We start from the raw sequence: 25,700 nt of genomic DNA on the forward strand, positions 1-25,700 counted from the left end.
CACCACATCGTAAATCATGTGTACTAAAAGTAATCGACAATGATTATCAAGCCATAACTAAATGTCAATGAAGATTGTCTACTAATTAATGAACATCATAAAAACCATGTTCATTGGTGATTCTTCATTGGTTTCCCATGCAACGGGTACTTTGGCGAACAAAAAATCCCCCAAGAGATCTATGAGTGGTCCATCCGCTTTGGACATGAAGAAAAACCCACGATAATAATAAACTCCTCACCTTTTCTAAGTAAGTGTTGCCGTCATTAGTTGTCTTGCCAATATTGATTTTTTTCTTTTCGAATTAAAAAAGCTTGTTCGGCCATTCACTCAGTGGCTGGATGACTGGCTGACTGACTGACTGACTAGGGGCTCCATTCAGTACCAGAGACTTGTCTGGTGCATCATGCAACAATGTGCAAATGTTCGGTTGTATGTGTGTGTGTATGAATGACGGCACTGCCTCCTAATGTCTTTTTGACAAAGTCCAAATGCTACACTTCATTTCATTTTGGAATCCCAGAAATTGGTGGACTCTTTGACGTGATTGTTGTTTTTTTTTTTTTGGCGTTTTCGGTTGAGGCCATTGTTAGTTTTGCTGAGATGGGGTAACTATTATTGTTGTTGGATTTTGTTATTAGTAATGTTTGCCAAAGGCGAAAATTATGCCACCAGCAACGTTGACTTCGGCAATAGGTAATAGCTTTTACCTGCAATTCCAAACGGATGCCTTGCAAAAAAAAAACGTACGAAAAACAAAGCACAGAAAGAAGACAATCTCGTCGGCAGCGCACAAGAAACACAGTCCATTTTTATAAGAGGTTTCAGTGTTTTTTGGTTTAAAGGAGTTTTCCGAATGTTGAAACAAAATGTTATTTTTTATGGAAAGCCAGCCAGAAAAGCTGGTGGTTAGTTGGTCGACTGTGTGACTGGTTGGCGTTTTGTTGTTGTTACTGTTATTGCGTTATTATTGCCCGATTTTGACATTTCCCAGTGACACAATGCCTTAAGGAGTCGGATGGCAGCAAACTGCGGACATGTGTGGATGTTGGTTTTTAACCTGGCATGGTCACATGTATGACGACATATAATTTCTTTATGTTTTCTTTTTTCCAAACTTTTGAAACTTTACGAAATCATGGAGATTGGGATGACAGGAGGATAGTAATGTAAAAAAATGAAAAATAAAAATATTCCTTGTTTGGATGTGAAGTAAAAATAGAAATATGTGTAATATTATTTATGATTATTTTCTATTTATTGTGAAAGCAATTCGCCGTAATAAGTGGAATTATCCGATTAACCCTTGGGTTGAAGTGGTCCGAAAAAGGTTGAGGTGCATGGCAGTGGTCGAAATAGAGTTTCATTTTAGGCAAGCTTTGGAACTTCCTTTAGACAAACTGAAGGGAGCCTTTTAGGCGAGCTTTTAGACGAGAGAAAGGAGTCTTACATGTGAGTTGAAAAGAATCTCTCTAGGCGAGCTAATGGCATTTTCCTAACCACCTGAAGAGTGCCCCTCCAGACGAGATGAAGGGAATTCTTTAGACAAAGCAAAGGAAGTATTTTAGACGAACAGAAGTATTCTTTTTAAACGAACTGAGGGGAGTCTTTAAGAATTCTTTCTCGACTATCTGAAACGAATCTCTCTAGATTACCTGAAGGCAGTCTCTCTTGACAATGTTAAAAGAGTCTCTCACTCGACGACTGAAGGGAGCCTTTCTGGAAGACTAAAAGGAGTCCTGAAGAGAGTCTTTGAGATAAGCTGAAGGAAATCTTTTAGAAGAGCCCAAGGTAGACTTTTAAAAGAGCTGAACGAAGCCTTATAGGTGAGCTAAATGGGTTCTTATTGGCAAGTCAAGAAGGGTATTGACAACGGTATTATTCATAGACGAACTGAAGGGACCTTCATAAGTCAGTTGAAGAGGCGACGAGGCAAAGGAAGTCGTTTACACGAACAGACGTAGCCCTTTTAGACGAGCTGAAGGGAGTCTTTAAGAATTTTCTCTCGACTATCTGAAGCAAATTTCTCTGAAGTTTCTCTCGACTATCTGAAGCAAAGTCTCTCTCGACAACGTGAAAGGAGTCTCTCTCTCCACGACAAAATGGAGTTTTTCTCAAACACTGAAAGATACCTCAATATTAGCTATGGAGATTCTAATCAAATGAGCTGAGAGGAGTCTCCATAGACGATCTCTATAAATGTGATGAAGATAGTCTTATAGACGAACTGAGCTGAAGTGACAAAATTAAGACGATCTCTATGGGCGAGCTGAAGGCGGCCTATATGGATGAGCTAGAAGCGCCCCATATGTACGAGCTGAAGGCGACCTCTATAGAAGAGCTGAAGGCGACATCTTTAGACGACCTGAAGGCGAACAGAAAATGTCCTCTACAGACGATATGAAGGCGGTCTGTATAGGCGAGCTGAAAGCAAACTTTATAGACTAGCTGAAGTCGACCTCTATAAACGAGCTGAAGGCGACCTCTATAAACGAGTTGAAAATGACCTCTATAGACGAGCTGAAGGAGACCTTTATTTATTGAAGACATAAAGACGGCCACGGCCACTATTGGAGTGTAGAAGGCGGCCTCTATGAGAGCGGAAAACGTGCTTTATCAGAGAGCTGATGAAAATCTCCATTGAAGCGTTCTCTATCGACGGCCTAAAAATGTTTCTTTATACGAGCTGAAGGCGACCTCTATAGACCAGCTGAAGGCGATCTCTATAGACGAGCTAAAGGCGATCTCTATAGACGAGATGAAAGCGACCTCTATACACGAACTGAAGGCGACCTCTATAAACGAGCTAAAGACCGCATCTACAGGAGACCTGGTGACGGCTTCTATCGAAGAAGTGAAGACGGCTACTATTGGAGAGTGGAAGGCTGCCTCTATGACGGAAAAAACGTTTCTATTAGAGGCCTGAGTTTGACCTCTTTAGACGAGCTAAAGGTGGAGCTAATGCAAATATCCATTGAGGCAGTCTCCATCGACGACCTCTATAGAGGAGCTGAAGGCGGCCTACATTGGCGAGCTGAAGACCGCATCATTCTGGTGACGGCTTTTATCGAAGAAGTGAAGACGGCCTCTATGAGAGAGCGGAAATCGTGCTCTATTTGACAACTGAGTTGAGCTGAAGGTGGTCTCTTAGAACGAACTGAAGGTGGCCTCTTTAGAAGAGCTAATGGAAATCTCCATTGAGGGAGTCTCTATCGACGGCCTGAAAAATGTTTCTATGAACGAAAGGAAGGAATTCTCTATGGACGATCTGGTGGAAATTTCCAAAGACGAACTCGGGGAAATCTCTCCGGTTTGAAGGAAGTTTTTATAGACGTCCTGATAGAAGTCTTTATAGAAGATCCTAATAAAGTCTCATTAGGTGGATTCAGAGAATTTTCATAAACCAGCGGGTGCTCCAAAGACGAGCTGGGAAAAGTATCCAAAGGTATTATCTGCAGATGAGCCGAAGGAAGCCTTTATAGAGTACACCTTTTTCAGATGCAATTCGAAACATTTTAATTTTTAATTTGTATTTGTAATTCGAATCATTCGAATTGTAATTCGAATATTCTAATTGCAATTCGAATTATTCCATTTGTAATTCAATTCATAATTGCAAATAGAATAATGCGGATTACAAATTAAATCATTCGAATTACAATTGGAATAATTCGCTTTACAGTTGGAATAATTTGAGTTATAAAAAAAGATCTCCAACGTCAATGAATTAAATGTTAAGAATTAAATAAAAAATGATTCGAAACACAATTGAGATCTGCATTTTTTTGAGATAAAGGAAGGGCATGAGGATACATTCTGGCATAAGGATACATTTTGCTTTTTAGCCAAGCAGAATGTATCCTTAAACTCGAGGTGTGTTTTTGGACAAGCTAGTCTTTATGGAGAGATGATGGAAGCCCCTAATTGTGATTTGAATTCGTAATGTTTACAAATTCGCATCAGTCAACAGAGGGTTAATTTGTGACAGTTTCATTTTCACAAAAACTATAAAATATTTACCCATTTCAAATGATACTGTAAAACAGTGTGACACAAATTGTCCCAACCGCATATGGGTTAAAGAATGTTACAGCTTTGGCAGCAAATATTCAATGTTTGCGACTTAAAACGGTAATACAACCTCAGGAAATTTACAGTTTTTAGGCACTTCATAAAACTGTCTTCATTCGCATTTATTTATTTTTTTTTTTTTTTGAACAAAAAAAATTGTGTCATTTCGGCTGTTTTTAGCGATAAGTAACAAATACACTTTTATACATACACCCATTTGTGATATGAACTGATATTGTCACCACTGTAATTAACAGACAAATGGAATTTGTATTTTTTGACAAGTTTTTCCATTTTTGGGACTGACAAAGACAAAAAAAAAGGAAAAAAAAAAATCAAAACAATTGTTTTGTAACGAAATATGTCTTTTCGAATTTCTTGAGGGAGTAAATCAAAAAAGGAAATGTGTAATACGAAAATTTGCTAAATGAGATCCTCCCAATTAAATCTTAGCGAATCAGAACGTTCCTGACCTTAGTACTTGTGAGTTTTTTTGTATTTAAATATTTTAATTCCCTACATATTTTTAAAAAAATCATCCATCCGCTTATATCAACTTTTTCCATTTTTTCAATTATGCAGCCTAATTGACCAGATACCAGGAACTCCACATCATTGCTTAATCCAATCATTTTTTGTTTTTGCAACCTAAAACGGTCAATTAACCACACATATCTACGTCTGTTCAAAACAGTTCGGAGTACGGAAATTGTAACATAAATTCAAGGAGTTATGCTCTTCAAACTCTCCAACTCTTAACAAGGTAAGTATGTCTGACAACTAGGCAATAACGCGGTCGCGATCTCAACAAATAAAGCCCAGCAAAAATATGCAAAAACAAATATAACCAATCACGTTTTAAATGTTGAACGATGCAAATTAAGCAGCAGCGACGTCGTCGGCAGACAATAGACCCCGAAAAAAGGCCAACCAAAACGGAAAATCTCCCCCCTCCCACCATTTACAAATGTTAACGGTATAGGAAAATATAACAACGCCAAATCTCAACGAAAGCTCAATGCGAAGTAGGAAAAATTAACATTAACTTTTGTCTTGAAAAAACCGTTCCATAATCATTGACTTTGGTTCGAGTACTACAAGTAAATCAATGAGCGAACGGAGGCAAGCTGAGGTGTTTTTGTTGTTTTTCTTCTTCTTGGATTCAAAGCCACCATACCAATGTTGCCAAATTCAAGTGGCAAGTGTAAGAAATGTTAATGGCTAAAACAAAAAAAGGAACACTGTGTTCCCAAACGATATATGTGAGGCGTTAGAGGAAATAAAATTGTTGAGGGTCAGAAAATAACTGGTTCCATATCTGTCCCTGGAAAGGGAGAGTGAAACTTCGAAAAACAAGCTGGTGGGAATAATTTTCAACAACAAGAAGTTGGCGATTTGACTACTTTAGAAAAGGCCTAAGGATACCTTAAAATGAGCTGCCATCTTGTTAAAGACAATCACAGGCAATTTTTAGGCCTACTTTTAGACGATTTAAGAGAGTATTTTAGACGAGCTATAGACGAATTGAGTTGAGATGGAAGTCTCCATAGAGGAGCTGAAGGTGACATTTATAGAGGAGCTGAAGGCGACCTCTAAGACGAGTTGAAGGTGAACTCTATAGACGAGCTGAAGATCGCATCTATAGACGATCTCAAGACGGCCTCTATTGGAGAACTGAAGGCATTGAGGTAGTCTCTATCGACGGGCTGAAGAATGTTTCTATGGACGAGCTGAAGGAGGACGTTCTGGTGGAAATTTCCAAAGACTAACTCGGGGAAATCTCCCTGGTGTGAAGGAAGTTTTTATCGATATCCTGAAAGACGTCTGTATAGGCAATCCAAATAAACTCTATTTGGGTGGCTTCAGAGAATTTGCATAAACCAGCGGATTCTCTAAAGACGAGCTGGGAAAAGTCTTCAAAGGTATTATCTGTAGCTGAGCCGAAGGAAGCCTTTATTGACTGCACCTTTTTCAGACGTAATTCGAAACATTTTAAATGTAATTTCAGAACTGTATTTATAGTTCAAATGATTCGAATTCAAATTCGAAAATTTCAATTGTAATTTGAATTTCCCATTGATGATGGAGGGTTCTATAGACGAATTGAGTTAAGGAGGACTTCTCTATAATTGTGCAAAGCTACCGACGAGCAGAAGAAAGTCTTTGGACAAGATCTAGAAGGTGTCTTAACATAAAATTTTAAGTAAGAACTTAAATACAAGCTGGAGTCTCTATACACTTGATGGAAGGTATCTCTGTAGACGACTTGCAGGGTATATCTATAGAGGAAGGAATATCCATAGACGAGCTGGATGAAGTCTCTAGACACTAACTGAATGAAGTCTCCACTAACGAGCTGAAAGAATTTTATATAGCTGAGCAGAAAAAGTCTCCATAGACGAACTGTATGACGTTTCCAGAGACGAACTGAATGTAATCTCCATAGACGAGCTGCAGAAAGACGCCATAGACGAGCTGTAGGAAGTCACCATAGCCGAGCTAAATGGGGGTCTCCAAGAGCGAGCTGAAGGGAGTTTCAATAGACAAGCTGTGAAGAGAGGTCTCCATAGACAAGCGAAAGGGCCATAGATGAACTGTGAAGGGAGTGAGTCTCGAAGGGAGGCTCTATAGACAAACTGAAATGAGTCTCCAAGGACGAGTTGAAGGGAGTCTCCATAGAAGAGCTGCAGGAATTCGCCACAGACAAGCTGAAAGGAGTCTCCAAGGACGAGCTGAAGGAAGTCTTCAAAGACGAGCGGAAAGGAGCTTCCGTAGACCATCAAAAGGCAGTTTCTTTAGACGAGTTGAAGGTAGTCTGCAAAGAAAACAGAAGGAAGTCTCTAAAGACAAGCTTAAATAAGTCACCAAAAAGAGCGAAAGGGATTCTACAGGACGAGCTGCAGAGAATCTCCATAGACGAGTAAAAGAGATTCTCCAAAGACTAGCTGAAGGGAGTCTCCATGGACGAGCTTAAGGAAGTCTCCCAGGACGAGTTGAAGAAAGTCTCCCAGGACGAGTTGAAGGGAGTCTCCATAGACGAGTTGAAGGGAGTCACCATAGACGAGCTGAAGGGAGTCCTCCATAGACGAGATGAAGGGAGTCCTCCATAGACGAGATGAAGGGAGTCCTCCATAGACGAGATGAAGGGAGTCCTCCATAGACGAGATGAAGGGAGTCCTCCATAGACGAGATGAAGGGAGTCCTCCATAGACGAGATGAAGGGAGTCCCAAAAGAAGAGCTGAAGGGAGTCTCAAAAAAACCAGCTGAAGAGAGTCTCAAAAAAACCAGCTGAAGGGATTCACCACAGACGAGCTAAATGTAGTTTTCATAGACGAGCGGAATGGAGCTTAAATAGACCATTAAAAGGCAGTTTCTTTAGACGAGTTTATGGTAGTCTCCAAAGATGACAAAAAAGGAGTCTCTGAAGACAACTTAAAAGAAGTCCTCAAAAAGAGGGGATTGGATTCTCCAAGGACGAGCTGCAGGGAGTCACCATATACGAGTAAAAGAGAGTCTCCAAGGACTAGATGAAGGGAGTCTCCATGGACGAGCTGAAGGGAGTCATCATAGAGCGGAAGGTAGTCATCAGACAATCTGAAGCGAGTATGCAAGGACGAGATGAAGGGAGTCTCCAAGGACGAGCTGAAGGGAGTAACCAAGGATGAGCTGAATGGAGTCTCCAAAGACGAGCTGAAGGGAATCTCCAAGGACTAGCTGAATGGATCCCACAACCGAGTCTGTAGACAAGCTGAAGAAAGTTCCATAGTGATTCTGAAGGGAGTCTCCATAGACAAGCATTATCTTTATGGCAGTCTTCATAGATGAGCGGAATGGAGTCTTCATGGATGATTGGAGTCTCTTTAGAGTAAACAGATAAACTTCTGGTGGTCTTAATGTGCGAGTTTATGGCATTATCTATAGGTGATTTAAAGCGAGTATTTCAATCCAGTTGGAGATAACCCTTTAGACGTGCAGTTATTTTTTCTAGTCGGGATGAGAAATTCCTTCTAAACGAAGCAAATGGAGAACTTTCATGATTAGCTGACGTAAGTATTTGTAGACGAACTGATTTGAGCCGAAGTGAGTCCTTTGGAGGAGAAGTTGGAATTGGCTGAAGGGAAGAAGAATACAAGCTGATGGGATTCACTACAGACGACCTGAGAAAGAAGACTTTATGACCAATGTAAATGGGGCTTAATAGACGATCTATCTAATGGCCGAACTTAAAAAGAGCTTTGTTGAAATGTTTACCAGTCAAGTTCGAAGATGGGCTATATTGCTCCGCGATATCGTGTAGCCCCCATTTATTAGTACCCACCGTTATTCGGTATTTTGATGATTGTAACTAAATTTTTCAATGTTATTATCTGAAAATTAACACAAGTTTCGTTCCGAGTACTTAACACCCTGGAAGAGAATTGTTTATACGATATCGATATCGTATATACCCCATATAACAACATCCCCCATATTCGGTATTTTCATGATTTTGATTATATTTTTTGCCGGAATTGTTTCAAATTTCGTATTTAAAGTTCGTAGTGGGCACTACAGCCTATGACCAAGAATCGTGCATGCTAGCCCTCGTCTTCGTATAGCCCCATATAACGATCTCTCCCGATATTTGGTATTTTGATGATTTTATGGACATTATTCACCGGATTTTTTTTCAAATTTCGTATTTAAAGTTCGTGATGGGTACTACAGCCTATGACAAAAAATTGTCTGTGCAGGTCCACGTTTTATCACTTCAATTTTGATGATTTTAGCTACATTATAAACAGATTTTTTTGTCACCTTTCGCACTTTCGCAGGTCCACGTCCTCGTATAGACCCTAATATACGGCTACATTCAGTATTTTTAAGATTTTAACAGAATTTTTACCGGATTTTATTTTTTTTGGAAAATTACATAATTTGTTCCAAATGGTGGAGGGTATTCAAAGTTCGGCCCGGCCGAGCTTACAGCTTTTTTACTTGTATTTATGTATGTATTAATTAAGTTTCGCTTTGAATATTTTAATGGTTTTTGACAAAAGTTGCCCATGTAGGTCTACGTCGTCGTATAGATCCCAATAAAGATAAGGATTTTAACAGAATTTTAAACTGATTTATTTTTATTGAAAATTGCTAAAATCGTTCCAAATGGTGGAGGGTATTCAAAGATCGGCCCGGCTGAACTTACAGCTTGTTTACTTGTTTACTCATTACATTACCTCTATAAAATACTGTAAAATATTCAGCTTCAACGCTAATATAAATCAACGTTTTGTTGTTTTTTTTGTTCCCCCGTTAAGGCAAACCAAGAAATCCGACACTCAAGTTTAACTAAAGTTCAGGGCGTTGTGGCGCAATAATAGTTATTCATTTTTTTCTTTGACTCCTAAAAAAGAGGGAACCACTCAAACTTGAAAAGCAAAGAAAGGCGATCATACACGAACACAAAAAGGAAGTACTTGGGTAAATAATGGAAAGGGATTAGTGTTTTGCCGGGGAAGAAAAAGGTAAAAGTTCAAAATTGTCAAAGTTATGAAAATGATTAATAGTTACAAGACTCCAGACTATGAATTGAATGAAAATTGTGGAAGACAATCGATTGCGATCAGTTAACATTCTAAATTCAGTGATCTTACCTTTTTCCGATACGAATTACAATGGAAACTAGTTGAGAGTTGCACTTTCAATTCGGTCTTTTGTTTTTTTTTTTTTTTTTTTGGTGCCGCGGTTCAATTGATGTTTTTTTACAACTGGCGCCGAAACAAATACTTTGTATGAATTTCAAAAAGTTTTTCACAAAATGTTGGAGCCACACAAAATTTGCATATGAATTTTCATCGTTTCTTTGTATGTGTTAGAATATTGTTGGCTATATATGTGTGTGCGTGTTTGCCCACGGCTGAGTTATTACCATTCGAGGCAATTATTTGTGTTCATCTACCGGTTTGATGTGTGCTACCTACCTCAAGACGCGTTCTCGTACTCATTCGTTCTCATGAATTCAAGCAATGCAATGTATTTTCATTGATCTCTCATTGATGCAATTGCCAAATTTATTTGGTATCTCAGCAATGCTTGCCACAACAACAACAAAAGCATAGAAATACTGAACTCATGAAAAACAAGCTGCACATATGTTTTATTCTTTTCGATTTCAGATTGTTTTGTTGATTGTTTTTCAAATGTTTTTTTTTTCTTCTGATATTTCGTTGCTTGGAAGAGGAACCTGTGAAGGAAACACCAACAGCAACAACAAAAGAAGGCAACCAACCTTTGCCGCTCTGCCGATTTGTCGATACTTGTTGTTTTGTTGCACCGCACTCGAGACGCGCACTTTATTAAATGTTGCGTTACTTTTGCCCGACAATGATGTTATGTTAACGTATGCCAAACTTAAAATGTTTCCAGTGAACGTTGAAATTTATGTGTAATACTCCAAGAGTCGACCGAAATCTAACTTTGAAACTATTTGTTAGATTTTTTTCAGGTTGTTATTGTTTTTTTTTTTCAGTTTTTTTTTTATTTGGTGTGTTGCAGTTCAGTTCAATTCAGTGTTTTTTTTTTGTTTTGCCACACAAGAGCAGTGCCAAAAAACAACAAAAAGACAGATCTAGCAAACCTTTAAGAAGACACACAATGAGTCTCTTTACATTTGCTTCAATTTCAATAACAACCAGCCAGCCAGCCAGCCAGCCAGCCAGCAATAGAACTTCTATGAACCAGTACACACACATACATAAATAAATATTCATATCGTTTGCTGGTGTTTTTGTTTCATTACAAAATTATGCGCTCTGTAGGGATGTCGATTAAAAAGAAAACCTAAAATAATTTACCGAACAGGCGAGGCTCTTCGGAAGAGTAAAAGATATTTTATGTAGACGATAATCTACTTCCACCTCAGCTCCTCTGTTCCGCTCGCCTATAGAGACTATCTTCCGTTCTTCTGTAGAGACTCCCTTCCGATCGTCCACAAAGACTCTCTTCTGGTCGTCTGTAGGACTATCTTCCGATCGTCTAGAGGCTCCCTTCCTATCGTCTAGAGGCTCCCTTCCTATCGTCTAGAGGCTCCCTTCCGATCGTCTACAGACTCCCTTCCGATCGTCTACAGACTCCCTTCCGATCGTCTACAGACTCCTTTCCGATCGTCTAGAGACTTTCCTCCGATCGTCTATAGAGACTCTCTCTTGCGCTCGTCTAGAGAGACTCTCTCTTCCGCTCGTCTATAGAGACTCTCCCTTCGGCTCGTCTATAGAGACTCTCCCTTCGGCTCGTCTATAGAGACTCTCTCTTCCGCTCGTCTATAGAGACTCTCCCTTCGGCTCGTCTATAGAGACTCTCCCTTCGGCTCGTCTATAGAGACTCTCTCTTCCGCTCGCCTATAGAGACGCTCTCTTTCGCTCGTCTATAGAGACTCTCTCTTTCGCTTTTCTATAGAGACTCTCCCTTTCGCTCGTCTATGGAGACTCCTCTCCGATAGTCTATATAGACCCCTTTCCGAACGTCTCTTCTTCCGATCGATTGTCTACAAGGACTTCATTATGATTGCCTGTAGAAACGCCCTTCGCATCGTCTATGGAGACTCCCCTCCGATTTTCTATAGAGACTTCTTTCCGATCATCTATAGGGACTTTTTTTTTAATCGAGTGTCGATGAGCACTTCCTTCTGATTGCTTCTTGAAATGCCCTTCGGATCGCTTGTGGAGACCAGTTATAAATGTAGACTATCTTTCGACTGTCCATAGTGACCCTTTTTTATAGCTCGGGATTGACAACATGTTTTGACATTGCCTTTCGCTCGTCTTAAAGACACTTCCTTTCTGTCGGCTTCCTGTAGCTCGTTTGTGGACAATTCCTACAAATCTTCTCCAGAGACTCTTTAACTCGACTAGAGAAGCTTCTGCCTGTCTATGGACCCTCTCCGACTCGCCTGTGTAGAGAGGGACTCACTTCATCTCGTCTTGAGAAAAGCTCACTTCAGCTCTTTTAGAAGGAGACTCATTTTATTTCGCGTAGATAGAGGTTCACTTCAGTTCGTGTAGAGAGAGAGATTCACTATAGCTCGTTGAGAGGGAGAGACTTATTTCAACTTATCTAGAGGGAGAGATACTCACTTCGGCTCGTCTAAAGGGAAAGATACTCACTTCAGCTCGTCCAGAGAAAGTCACATTTCAGTTCGTGCGGAGAGAGACTCACTCCTGTTCGTGAAGAGAGGGGCTCACTTCAGCTCGTCCAGAAAGAGATTCACTTCGTCTCGTTTATAGAGAGAGACTCACATCAACTCGTCTAGAGAGAGACTCACTTCAGCTCGTATGCGCGACGTCCTCTAGCTACTTTATGGAGGCTCCCTCCAATTCGTCTATGGAGAATACCTTCGTCTACACCGATACCTTCTCTTCGTCTATGGAGACTCTGCCTTGCTTATCTGTGGATACTACTTTCAACTCGTCTGTGGAGATTATTTTCCGCATTTGTATAGCTGCATCTGTCGGCTCGTTCAGCAAGGCACCTTCAGCTCGGCTCTGGAGACATACTTCAACTCAGTTTTGGAAACTCCCTTCAGCTCGTTTACGGATACTTTCTTCGTTCGTTTATAAGAATTCTCTTCATTTAAACTAAAACGACATCTTCGGGCGTCTAAAATAATTTCTTGTCATCGTCAATAAGGCCTCCCTCAGGTCGTCTATATTGACTCCAGATGGCCTTCAATTACTAATTTTAGCCTGCTCCTTAGCTCCTCTTAAATTACTCTATTGTACGCCCTTATAAAAATCAGCATAAGCTTAGCTTGACTCAAATTATTAAAAATAATTATTTTGCATTGAATTATTATTTCCGAGCTCTTAGTGGATTTCTAAAAAACTATATCCAATTGCTTATAGAAGAATATAAAAATGGCATCCCTTGGTGCACCGAAACAACAAAATAATGGGATGTGACAATGGCTGCAGAGCGCTATCAACATCAAAGTAACAACAGCAACAACTATGACAACAACGAAAAAGCAGTGCAGCATAACATCTGCACCGTTTTTTATAATTTGAAGGTAATTCGTGCAATTTGTACCGTTCGGGTTCATTTGTTTGTTTGTTTTTTTTTTTTTTTTTGTTTGCTGTAAATTTCTCGCAAAATTTTAAGAGTGGAAATAATGCGCCGAACAGCCAAAAAATTAGAAGGGCTTTAACATTTCAGCACAGCTTTGGATCGTATGTGAGCTGGCTGGCAACCGACAGATATATATGAAGTAAATTAATATTTATTTGTATTTGTTAGTGCCATTGTACCTCACTGAGAGTATAAAGTTTTGCATTAAATGCTACAGAATCGTGTAATGCTCATGTGTGGTGCTACATATATTTTAATGAAAATGTTCAGAAATACAATTTGAGACAGAAATGACAATATATTCTTGACAGCAATGTGACGAAACTAAACTGATGCAACTGACTAAAGTGTAACTCTTTGAAAGATTTGAGGACCTACTACCAATGTTCACACCTTAAAACTTGCAATCGAGGCAGGCGTTCTTTTTTGTGGGATTTAAGGAGGTATGAAATTGATGTTTGTTCTTGCTTTTACATTTGTATGGCTTTTTGATTTATTTTAATTGAATGTTGCCTTTGAATATTCTGAAAATAAATATTTGTGTTGGCCTTAAACGATTTTGAACTTTTTGGTAACTAATTAGCATGAAATGGAGTCGTGAATTGTATCGATTTTTGCATACTTTATTTTTTGATTTTGAGGAGTTTAAATGGGCTTAGATTCTCAAATTAGAATTGTCCCTAAAAATAAAAATATGTAGAAGTTTAAGGTTATTTTTCTGCATATATCCCAATAATATAATCCAAATGTGAAAAATCTTTTGAAGGAAGAAGCGATTTTCCATTTATCAAATTTTTCCATTACAAAAGAGAGAGAGAGAGAGAGAGAGATTTAGCTGAAGCGCATTTTGAGTCATTTTAAAATATATTTATTTAAAAAATAATCAAATAATAAATTAACTTAAAATCGATAAAGATATAATACAGGGTGAGATAAAAAACTGCAACAAATTCAGACACCATAATTTTTACATTTCTTTTTTTAAATTTTATTGAATGAAAGCAAAAAATGTCGGAAATAGCATCAATTTTTAGAATAAGTTTAGATTTGTTCGAATTGGTCACCTTTGGCACGAATTATTGCCTTTAAACGGCCAATGAAACCGTCTCACGCTACTCGAATGTTGCTCTGCTTTATTTACGCCCATTCCCGGTGAAGCGTTTGCTTGAGGTGATCGACACTTTAGTATTTTTTAGTGCCAACCTTGCTTTCCAAAATACTCCAGACACAATAGTCCACAGGATTGGTATCCGGAGATTTTGGTGGCCATTGTGCGCTGGAAATGAAGCGAGGAACCTCATTTTGTAACCATTCTTGGGTGGAGCATGTTGAGTGCGAAGGTGCTGTGTCCCGTTGGAATGTCCTAGGTCTGCGGCCATAATGTTTGCGTGTCCAAGGCTTTAATACACCCTCCAGAATATTTTCGCGATAATATTCGGCATTTATTATGATGCCACGGTCGATTAATACGAGCGGAGAGCGAACATCGGCTGTTATGGCGGCGCACACCAACACCATAACCGGCATTTGAGTTCTGGTGGCCAACTGAAGGTGCACATTTTCAGCTGGCCTCTTTGGCAAGTAAACGCGATCATTTTGTTTGTTTACAAACTGCTGGACAACGAAAGTTTTCTCACCGGAGAAAACCAAATTCGGCAGTTCACCACTTTCGGCCTAGCAAAGCAACTCTTTAGCTCATTTGAGCCTATTTTCTTTCTGTTGCGGTGTAAGTTCTTGCACTTTTTGGAATTTCAATGGCTTTACCCCGAGCTCATTTTTCAATAATTACCGAATGAAATATTGCGATATGTTCAGCTCACGAGCCATTTTTCGGGCACTGCGACTCGCTTCGTTACATTTCGAAGCATTTCTGCTGATGTTGCTGTTTTCTTCCGTCCACTTCCTTGATGTCGGGCTACGCTACCAGTATTACGGTAACGAGCGATGGTGCGAGACACAAAAGATTTATTCACATTTAAATGCTGGAGTGCTCTAACGATAGCCTCTAGTGGTTTTCCAGCCAAATATAAAGAAGTCACACTATCACGCTTGGAATCCAGCACGAATAACTTTTTTTCTGGAAAATTCTCACCAAAATGCCTTTGTACGCTTGTAAACAATATAATGAGTTGTCACTGGAATAATTTTAACAGCTGTCGGACGAGTGGCTTAGAAATGACAGCAGTCTGAAGTTGGTTGCAGTTTTTTCATCGCATCCTGTATAAGGGGACACCTTTGACTTTTAAAAAATATCTTCAGGTTGAAGACATCTCGGTCTTTTGTAGGAAGACTTTTTGGTCTTCTATAAGAAGATTATCTGGTTTCTCTAAGAAGACTGTTTGTCTTTCCTATAAAAACACAACCGGGTATTTCATAGGAAGACCACTTGGTTTTGCTTGGGAAGAGCCGTTTTTATACCCTACACCACAAGGTGGTCAGGGTATTATGTCTTTGTGCATTTGTTTGTAACGGGCAAAAGGAAACGAGATAGACTCATAGTTCCTTTTGATGATCTGCATAGAATCACATTCTGAGTCGATTTATGCATGTCCGTCCGTCCGTCTGTCCATGTATTTTTGTAAACAACGTACAGTTCGTATTTATTGCCCTATCCAGATGAAATTTTGCACAAATCATTTGTTTGGCCCAAGGACAAACCCTATTGAAATTGGAGATAATCGGCCAGAATTTAGATATAGCTCCCACATATATATCCGTCCGATTTGCCTTTTATTGTGCACCAAACATGTAATATCAGTCCGAATAGTATGGAATTTTGCACGTACGATCAGGTTGGTCTTGAAAATAAGTATGCCAAATTTGATCGAAATCGGTCCAGATATAGCTATAGCTCCCATATATACTGTTCATCCGATTTGTCATATTTGTTACCCACAGCCGTAATATGCACTCCGTAACAACGATATTTAGGGAAATATATCAAATACAGCTTAGAAATATCTTTGCCAAATTTTATCGAGATCGGTTCGGATTTTTGGATATAGCTCCCATATATATTTTTATCCGATTTCAAATTAATTGTGCACCAAATGGACAATACAAGTCCGAATTTAAAAGATACAAATGCTTCGGCCTATTTAGTCCTTTGAACTTTAAATTATAATAATAATCATAGCGTGTATGATTGAATTCTAAACTAAATTAGCAAAGTGGTGTAGGGTATCATAAAGTCGGCCCCGCCCGACTTTCTTTACTGGTTCTCCTATGAGAAGATTTTTTGTCTTTCTTTCAAAAGGCCCTATTGCCCTTATAAGAGGCAGTTAAGTCTCCCAAGTTAAAACCAGTTGGTCTTTTTTAGAAATTATGGTCTTCTGTGTCCATCCTGCTGACTGAAAGAAGAAGCTTTGATCTTCGGCATGAAAACATATTTTAGAAGAGGTATCAGTAGAAGTTGGCCAACATATCTTGATGCGAAATTTATTTTATCTATTGGGGGGATGCAAGCGGAAATGTGAGTCAATATCTTCCATACTCCCTCCTGACCTAAGACTGATTTAAATATTACCACATACTAAATTTTGTCTTTGTCTGGTACGCGATTGGCTTTATAAGATATCCGGTTACACCCTTTACAGATTATGAGATTTTTATTTGTTTCTGGTGTAGGGTTGACTTATTTTTGCTGCGTTTTGTACTATTTTGGATTTTTCATTATTCGACCCTTTCTAGGGGAGTATCAGAAGGAATAGTCTTCTTTATGCCATTTCACACCAGGCAGAAATATTTGGAAGTGCCAAACTTTAAAATAATTGTTTTAACTTATTTATTAAATGAATTGTTTTTAATTGACCTCTTTATGAAGCTAAATCATTACTCAAGTTCCTTCTTCTCAAAAATTGAATGTAAACCCCCAAAAATGCATTTAATTTTTTATTCAATTAACATCATTGTGGCTTCTTTTCATGTAAAACACAGGCTTTGTTACATTTCTGTTGGCTTTTGTGAACTTTTGAAATGCTGTAGATGTTGTTGTTGTTTGTGGTGGTGATGGGGATGGTTGTGGTGCTAGATTGTTGATGTTGCTGTTGTTGCTCTAAAATAATTGAGTCTGAAGATAAATATCTTGGCAACGTTTAGATATTGAAACTTCAAACTAAAACATCACTTTGACTGTTGCTTTTCACAATAACATGACGGCGATGGTGATTGCGGTGAAGAAGATGAAAACCCATAGAAAATAACACCCACAGTTACCGCGAAGCATTGTTGTGGTTAAGAAGCTTAACAGCTTAGCTGGAGAATAAAGAATAGTTTTACAGCCAATCACGGAGGTAGCTATTGCCATTGCCTTGCGTACCGATCATACCATCGTAGACCGCCACAGGCGGCAGTCTCATGGCAGAATTTATGATGTTGCACTGACAGAATGATAAGTGGCAGGTTGTAAACAAATCAAACAAACCATCGGCGAGATTTGTTTCTTGTTCACTTCGACGAGATTGCACAGAAAATAAATCGTGTGTAACTCAAAATCCGTAAAAGCCAAATTGCATTCTCGTATTAATTAAAAATAAAAAAATCCGCATTAATATTTAGTTTGCTTGGTTGGGTTCCATTTTCCACCCCCAACCACTTAAACATTTTTTTTTTCAAAAACGGATTTCCAAGATGTTTCCATGGATTAAAAACAAACAAAAACACATCAAGTTGATGTAACATTTCTTGACATATATCAAAAGAGCAACGACGCAGAACGATAGCATCTCTTGATTGAGTGAATGAATGAATGAATTATGACAATTTTGAAAATTGTAACTAATTTTCAGGTCGCACGTGATTGAGTGGCTCCATTTAATAATCTGCGATGCTATCAAATGCGATCATGACATAGTCGAGATTATCCAGCCACACAACTGAATGTGGGTGGGGTGTCTGTCGTCTGTTGTTGGGATTGGAACTGGAACTGAAAATGACGTGTAAAATAAAATAATTCTCAAAGTAGAAAATATGGTTGGCACATTCGAGCCGTTGTTGTGACTGCTGGGAATTTAATCTTTTAAGACTTTGTAAAGAGTAAATGACATATTGTGATATGACAAATCATATCTTTTTTGTATAAAATGTATTTAATTTGTTTTATCCGATAAATAATTGCAGAAAGGTGAACAACTTTAACAGGATGTTAGGAGAATTTAAATGTGGAAATTTTGGTTGACATTAAGGTAAAAGAGAGAATGAGAGAGAGGGAAAGGTTTGAAGGAAAATGAGGTTTGATGAAATCAATTAATCCAAAATCAAAAGAATACAAAAATTGCCCGTCCATTTTTTTGCTCTTTTAGCTTCCAAATTATAGATAGGGGTACATGGGAATGAATCATTCATTTTGTGAATGTAAATCGGATATGGGAATTCTTGGTAAATTTTCAAAAGACAAGTTGGAAAATGTAACAAAAATCTTTAAAACCGTTCCCGTTTATGATAGTTAAATATATTTTATATCCATTGCTTTTATAAAGACTTTCAGAAGGGCTTTTAGTTAAAGATGAAGACTTTTAAAAGGCTTTTGTATACAGAACCGATACAAATGTCCTACAAAATGTCTACAAGAGTTTAAATAAGATATACAATCCTTTAAGTGCTCATACCAAATAGGACACTTACAGGGTCCCATGAAGGGTTTCTATCCCATATAAGACTTTAAAAAAGCTTCTAAGGACTTATACTTCCATAGAGTATTTTTTAAGGATTGTAGCTATACACAACCTTTGAATGAGTTCTTGACTTTCTAAATTACTTTTTTAAAAATGATTTCATCTAACGATCAATCCATAGAAGATCCTTAAATAGCTTCCCTTAATTTACAGAAAACCTTCTTGGGCTTTCTCCATAGGAAAAATACTATACAGGGTGAGATAAAAAACTGCAACAAAGTCAAACACCATAATTTTTCATTTTTTTTTAATTTTATTAAATGAAACCAAAAAATATCGGAAATAGCAATAGATTTTAGAATAAGATTAGATTTGTTCGAATTGGTCACCTGTGGCTCGAATTATGGTCTTCAAACGGCCAATGAAACCATCTCACGCTACCCGAATGTTGCTCTACGGTATTTTGGCCCATTCCCGGCGAAGCGCTTGCTTGAGGTGATCGACACTTTGGTATTTTTTAAGTGTCAACCTTGCTTTCCAAAATACTCCAGACACAATAGTCCCACGGATTAGTATCCGGAGATTTTTGTGACCATTGTGTGGAATTGGAGCGAGGAACCTCATTTTCTAACCATTCTTGGGTGGCGCGTGATGAGTGCGATGGTGCTGAGTCCTGTTCGAGTGTATAAGGTCTGCGGCCAAAATATTTGCGTGCCAAAGGCTTTAATTCACTCTCCAGAATAGTTTCGCGATAATATTTGGCATTAATTCTGATGCCACGGTCGATTAATACGAGCGGAGAACGACCATCGGCTGTTATGGCGGCCCACACGATCACCATGGCCGGCGCTTGAGTTTTGGTGGCCAATCGAAGGTGCACATTTTCAGCTGACCTCTTTGGGTAGCAAACACGATCATTTTGTTTGTTTACAAACTGCTGGACATCAAATGTTTTCTCATCGAAGAAAACCTAATTCGGCAGTTCACCACTTTCGGCGAAGCGAAGCAACTCTTTAGCTCTTTTGAGTCTATTTTCTTTCTGTTGCGGTGTAAGTTCCTGCACTTTTTGGAATTTCAATGGCTTTACCCCGAGCTCATTTTTCAAAATTTTGCCGAATGGAATATTGCGATATATTCAGCTCAGGGGCCATTTTTCGGCCACTGCGACGCGGGTTTGGATCAAGTCGCCTTTTTACTTTTCGAACCATTTCTGCTGATGTTACTGTTTTCTTTCGTCCAGTTCCTTGACGTCAGGCTACGCTACCAGTATCACGGTAACGAGCGATGGTGCGAGACACAAAAGATTGGTTCACATTTAAAAGCTGGAGTGCTCTAACGATAGCTATTTGTGGTTTTTCAGCCAAAAATAAAAAAATCACACTATCCCGCTTGAATTCCATAACGAATAACTTTTTTTTTTCTGGAAAATTTTCACCAAAATGCTTTGGTACGCTTATAGACAATATAATGAGCAGTCACTTGAATAATTTTAACAGCTGTCGCACGAGTGGCTTGGAAATGGCAGCAGTCTGAAGTTGGTTGCAGTTTTTTCATCTCATCCTGTATATCATTTGAGACGGCCAAAACGTACCTCATCGCAATAATGGTTTTAACCTATTTCCTATTTCTTTTTGGACCAAATCCATTTCAGGACACTTGGAGTCGATCTAGCGATGTCCGTCCCTCTGTCCATCTGTCTGTGTGGCTGACTGGTGCTCACCATAACTCTTGAAGGGAGTATACGATTTGATCCAAACTTGGTTCATCGTAGTATTATTGTCAAAGAGTTCGGAGATGGGCAATGTCGGCCCACTTCTTCTGGTACGTTCCACACAAAACGTCAACATTTTCAAAGAAAATAATTTACTGCAAAGAAAAGATAATCCGATTATGCTCCAACTTTGTAAATCCTAATATTTGCATCAGTGCTAGGTCAGGTGCGAAAATGGACAATATCAGTTCACTCCATCAAGTACCTTCCCTACAAAGTGTCAAAATTTGAAATAATTATAACTTTTGTAAAATGTGATGTAAGGGTCCGATTGTCTTCAAAATACACACATCACAAAATTTGTATTAATCCAAGGTCTGGCGTGAAGATGAATTGTAACGGTCTACTCCTTCTGGTGCCTACCTCAAAAAATGTCACAATTTTAAATATTCGTCAAGCTCATAAAAACACGAAATTAACATCCGATTCTATTTAAACTTGGCACGTCTCAATATTTCCATTAACGCAAGATCCGTTATTAAGACGGTAAAGATCGTTTCATTCTTTCTCATACCTCCCCTACAAAGGGTCAAAATTTGGAATTAACAAAATCCGTAATAAGCATATTTCTCTTAACCAGAAATCTGATATGAATATATTCATACTACATATATGTAGTTTATCGGAATTTATGATTTCGTATAATGTTCGATTTCCTTTAAATGTTGCGCATACCAATATTTTTGTCTATATTAGATGAAGTGAAATATATCAGTCCACCATATCTGGTACCTCACACAGTTTTCCAACATTCGATATATCCAAAATATGACTTAAGTCAGATATAAATTGAACAATATTGGTCAACTGCTGCGAAACCTCTCATATAAAGGAGCAATGCTTAAAACAACCATAACTCATGGCTCAGTCGACAAAACCGACTGATACTCTTTAACTAGATTTTCTTGTAAATTTTTTGGAAATGACTAATTATTTTGTTGGCTTCCTTGCAGAACAGAATTTATGACTTAGTTTTTGTATGATTTTACGCATGAATATCACCGGGGAAGCAAGTGATTCTTTCAAATTCGTCGTATGCGAAAACATATGCATGAGTTGCCAACCCCTTATGTAGAATATAATATTGCCGGCCCCTGTGCAACCAACCATCATAATTTTCTTACGATTTTTTAAATATTTATATGAATTAATTAGCATTATCGAAAAAATACGCCAACCAGCATAAACAAATACTGGGACATGACATTAACATCATTCGACAAATTAGAAAAAAAAAAAAAAAAACTACCAGCTTTTATAAAAAATATACATAATTATTTGATATTAGATTAATGAATAACATTAACCTTAACAATTAACCCCATTAGTGCTAAACAAAATACTCTATTTAAATGGTATTTCCCTCTCAACCAAATTTAACATTTTTATAATTGGTGTCCACATCCAGGTAGCATAGGAATTCTTCCAATACAAGATTTTTTATTGTTTTCTAACGATTCTTGGATTGATATTGAACTGCTTCTCTGGGGGCATTTCAGAAAAAAGACAATTGGACACCGCGTATGTGTTATTAATTTATTATATCAATTGTACAATTTTAATTGCATTTTAAGAACATTGTTTGAGTGCGCTGTAGTCCATAACCACCTCGTTGGAGCAATAATCATACATGGTGTTATTGTTGTTTTTGTTTCTGTTTTTATTGATTGTTAACATTAAAAATTGTGGTTATTGTTAAATGAACACTATGTTTCGTTTCAGATGATTTAAAAAGGGATTTTTTCATTAGTGGTTTAATGAAATGGTCAATCGAAGCAAGGCAATGTTATAATTTAATTAAATCAAATGAAATGTTGTTACAATGTGAAACAAGTCACGCTTTTAACCTCCTTTATGTAATAACTAGCTGAACCCCGTGCGCTTCGCCACCCCTTTTGATTTTAAATAAATTCAAAATTTTATATGGGAATATTTGTTGGTTTAAAAAATAATAAATACAAATTTTAAAAACGTAATTATTGTAACACTTTAATGCGTAAACAAACAAATAGCTCGGTCTACCAACGCGTGAATATGCCAGGAACAGCTGACCATGAGAAAAGCAGAAACATACCAAATTTAGTCCGCATACACGAAGTGGTTTTTATACTCTCCACCATAGTATGAAGGGTATATTAAATTTGCCATTCCGTTTGTAACATCTCGAAATATAGATTTTAGACCCCACAAAGTATATATATTCTTGATCAGCATAAAATTCTATTTTAGCAATGTCCGTCCGTCCGACCGTCTGTGGAAATCGCTCGAACGAAATGAAGTATGTTGATAAAATTTTACTCAAATGTGTATTATGTCTGCAGGACTTTTGGTATTGAAAATGGGCCATGTAGGTCCACGTCTTCGTATAGCCCCCACATAACGGTACCTTCCGATATTCGGTATTTTGATGATTTTAGCGACATTATTCATCGGAATTGTTTCAAATTTGAAGTTCGTAATGAATACTATAGCCTATGCCAGAAAATTGTCTGTGCAGGTCCACGTTTTTTAACGCCCATGGTACCTCCCTATATTCGGTATTTTGATGATTTTAGCTACATTATAAACAGATTTTTTTCAAGTTTCGCATTTGAATATTGTAATAGCTTGTGACAAAAGTTACCCATTCAGGTCCACGTCATCGTATAGACCCTAATATACGGCTACATTCGCTATTTTCAAGATTTTAATAGAATTTTTAACTGATTTTATTTTTTGAAAAAAAAAAAAAACAAATAAATAAAAAAATTGAAAATAGCCAAATTTGTACCAAATGGTGGAGGGCATTCAAAGTTCGGCCCGGCCGAACTTACTGATTCTTTATTTTTTTTTTTAATTTTTTTAATTTTATTGAATGAAAGCAAAAATGTCAGAAATAGCATCATATTTTAGAATAAGTTTAGATTTGTTCGAATTGGTCACCTTTGGCACGAATACTGGCCTTTAAACGGCCAATGAAACCGTCATACGCTGCCCGAATGTTGCTCTGCGGTATTTTGGCCCATTCCCGGCGAAACGCTTGCTTGAGGTGATTGACAATTTGGTAGTTTTTAGGACCAACCTTGCTTTCCAAAATACTCCAGACACAATAGTCCAACGGATTGTGCGCTGAAAATAAAGCGAGAAACCTCATTTGGAACCATTTTTGCGTGGCGCAGGCTGAGTGCGATGGTGCTGAATCCTGTTGGAATGTCCAAGGTCTGCGATCAAAATGTTTGCATGCTTTAATACACCATCCAGAATATTTTCGCGATAATCTTCGGCATTTATTCTGAAGCCACGGCCATTTAATACGAGCGGAGAGCGACTATCGGCTGTTGTGGCGGCCTACACCATCACCATGGCCGGCGCTTGAGTTCTGGTGGAAGGTGCACATTTTTGAGCTGACCTTTTTGGCAAGTAAACACGATCATTGTGTTTGTTTACACACTGCTGGGCAACGAATGTTTTCTTATCGGAAACGGCCAAGCGAAACAACTCTTTAGCTCTTTTGAGTCTATTTTCTTTCTGTTGCGGTGTAAGTTCTTGCACTTTTTTAAATTTCAATGGCTTTTCCCCGAGCTCATTTTTCAATATCTGCCGAATGGAATATTGCGATATGTTCAGCTCACGAGCAATTTTTCGGCCACTGTGACGAGGGTTTCGATCAAGTCGCTTCCTTACTTTTCGAACCATTTCTGCTGATGTTGATGTTTTCTTCCGTCCACTTCCTTGACGTCGGGCTACGCTACCAGTATCACTGTAACGAGCGATGATACGAGACACAAAAGATTTTTTCACATTTAAATGCTGGAGTGCACTAACGATAGCCACTTGTGGGTTTTCCAGCCAAATATAAAGAAACCACACTATCACGCTTGAATTCCAGCACGAATAACTTTTTTTTCTAGAAAATTCTCACCAAAATGCTTTTGTACGCTTGTAAACAACATAAGGAGCTGTCGCTGGAATAATTTTAACAGCTGTCGGACGAGTGGCTTAGCAATGACAGTAGTCTGAAGTTGGTTGCAGTTTTTTCATCTCACCCTCAACCGGTTTCAACATAATTTGCCAAACTTTGTTTTTGTGCCAAATTTTGTCTCTCTGTCCGAATTTCATTCATATGTCGAACTTTACGCGACATAATAAATTCCATTTTCATCTCAGGTTTCTATTTGAAAAAAATATTTAGATATAGATAAAGTTGTAAAGAATCGCTGACTTGTCTTGCAAGTAATGGCACATAAAAGTTTTGTGGGTGAGGTGAGTCAGAATGGGTTCGCAGATATACACCATCTTCACAATAGATCTAGTGTTATCAAAAATGTTTGTGTGTTTGAAATTTAAAGAGAGTGGGATGCTTATTTTGTTTTCTTTGAGCGTTTTGTTTTCCAAATTCTTGAACCCTATGTGGGGGGTGGTACCAGAAGAAATGCTCCGAGTTCTTCCATAATTATAAGTGATAGTCTATTGATGGAAATATTGAGATATATCAAATCTGAATGGAATCGAATCTTAATTTTGCGTTCATGGCTTCATGGATATTCAAATAATTGACCCTTTGGGGGGGAGGTACCATAAAGAGTGGAACGATATATCCCTGCTTCACAGCAGATCTTGTGTTAGTAGAAATAATGGGATGTGCGAAATATGAAGAGAAGTTGTTTCAGATTTTATGATCGTTTTGGTTATTCAAAACCTTGACCCTTTGTGGGGGAGGAACCAGCAGGAGAGGACCGATATATTCCATTTAACGCCAGACCTTTGGTTAATAAAAATATTGAGATGTGCGAAATTCAAAGATAATTGGACTATTACATCACATTCTATTAAAGTTATAATTATTGAAAATTGTTACCCTTTGTGGGGGAGGAACTTGACGGAGTGGACCATCTTTGCACTTGACCTAGAAGTCATGCAAATATTAGAATTTGCAAAGTTGGAGCAAAATCGGATTATCGCTTCTCTTTCTGTGCAGAGAATATTTTTTTTGTTTGATAATTTGAACCTTTTGTTTGGGCGGTACATGATGGAGTGGACCGATATATTTCATCTTAACACTAGACCTTGAGTTAATAAAAATATTTTAAAAATTAGGATTTGCGAAGTTGGAGCAAAATCGGATTAGTTTGACAAAAATTTACAATGTACCAAGTTTTGGACC

General features: G+C 38.1%; 1 long non-coding RNA gene across 1 annotated transcript; it reads left to right on the top strand.

Annotated features, from left to right (window-relative positions):
• The first annotated feature begins 4,392 nt into the window (after positions 1–4,392).
• LOC109612162 (uncharacterized) lies at positions 4,393–22,444 on the top strand. Its single transcript, XR_002194359.2, has 3 exons — positions 4,393–4,554; positions 4,654–4,834; positions 22,280–22,444. It is a non-coding gene; the product is annotated as an uncharacterized LOC109612162 (long non-coding RNA).
• Positions 22,445–25,700: the final 3,256 nt, after the last annotated feature.

This window comes from Musca domestica, unplaced genomic scaffold (genome assembly GCF_030504385.1).
Source record: "Musca domestica strain aabys unplaced genomic scaffold, Musca_domestica.polishedcontigs.V.1.1 15, whole genome shotgun sequence".
NCBI classification, from domain to species: Eukaryota; Metazoa; Arthropoda; class Insecta; order Diptera; family Muscidae; genus Musca; species Musca domestica.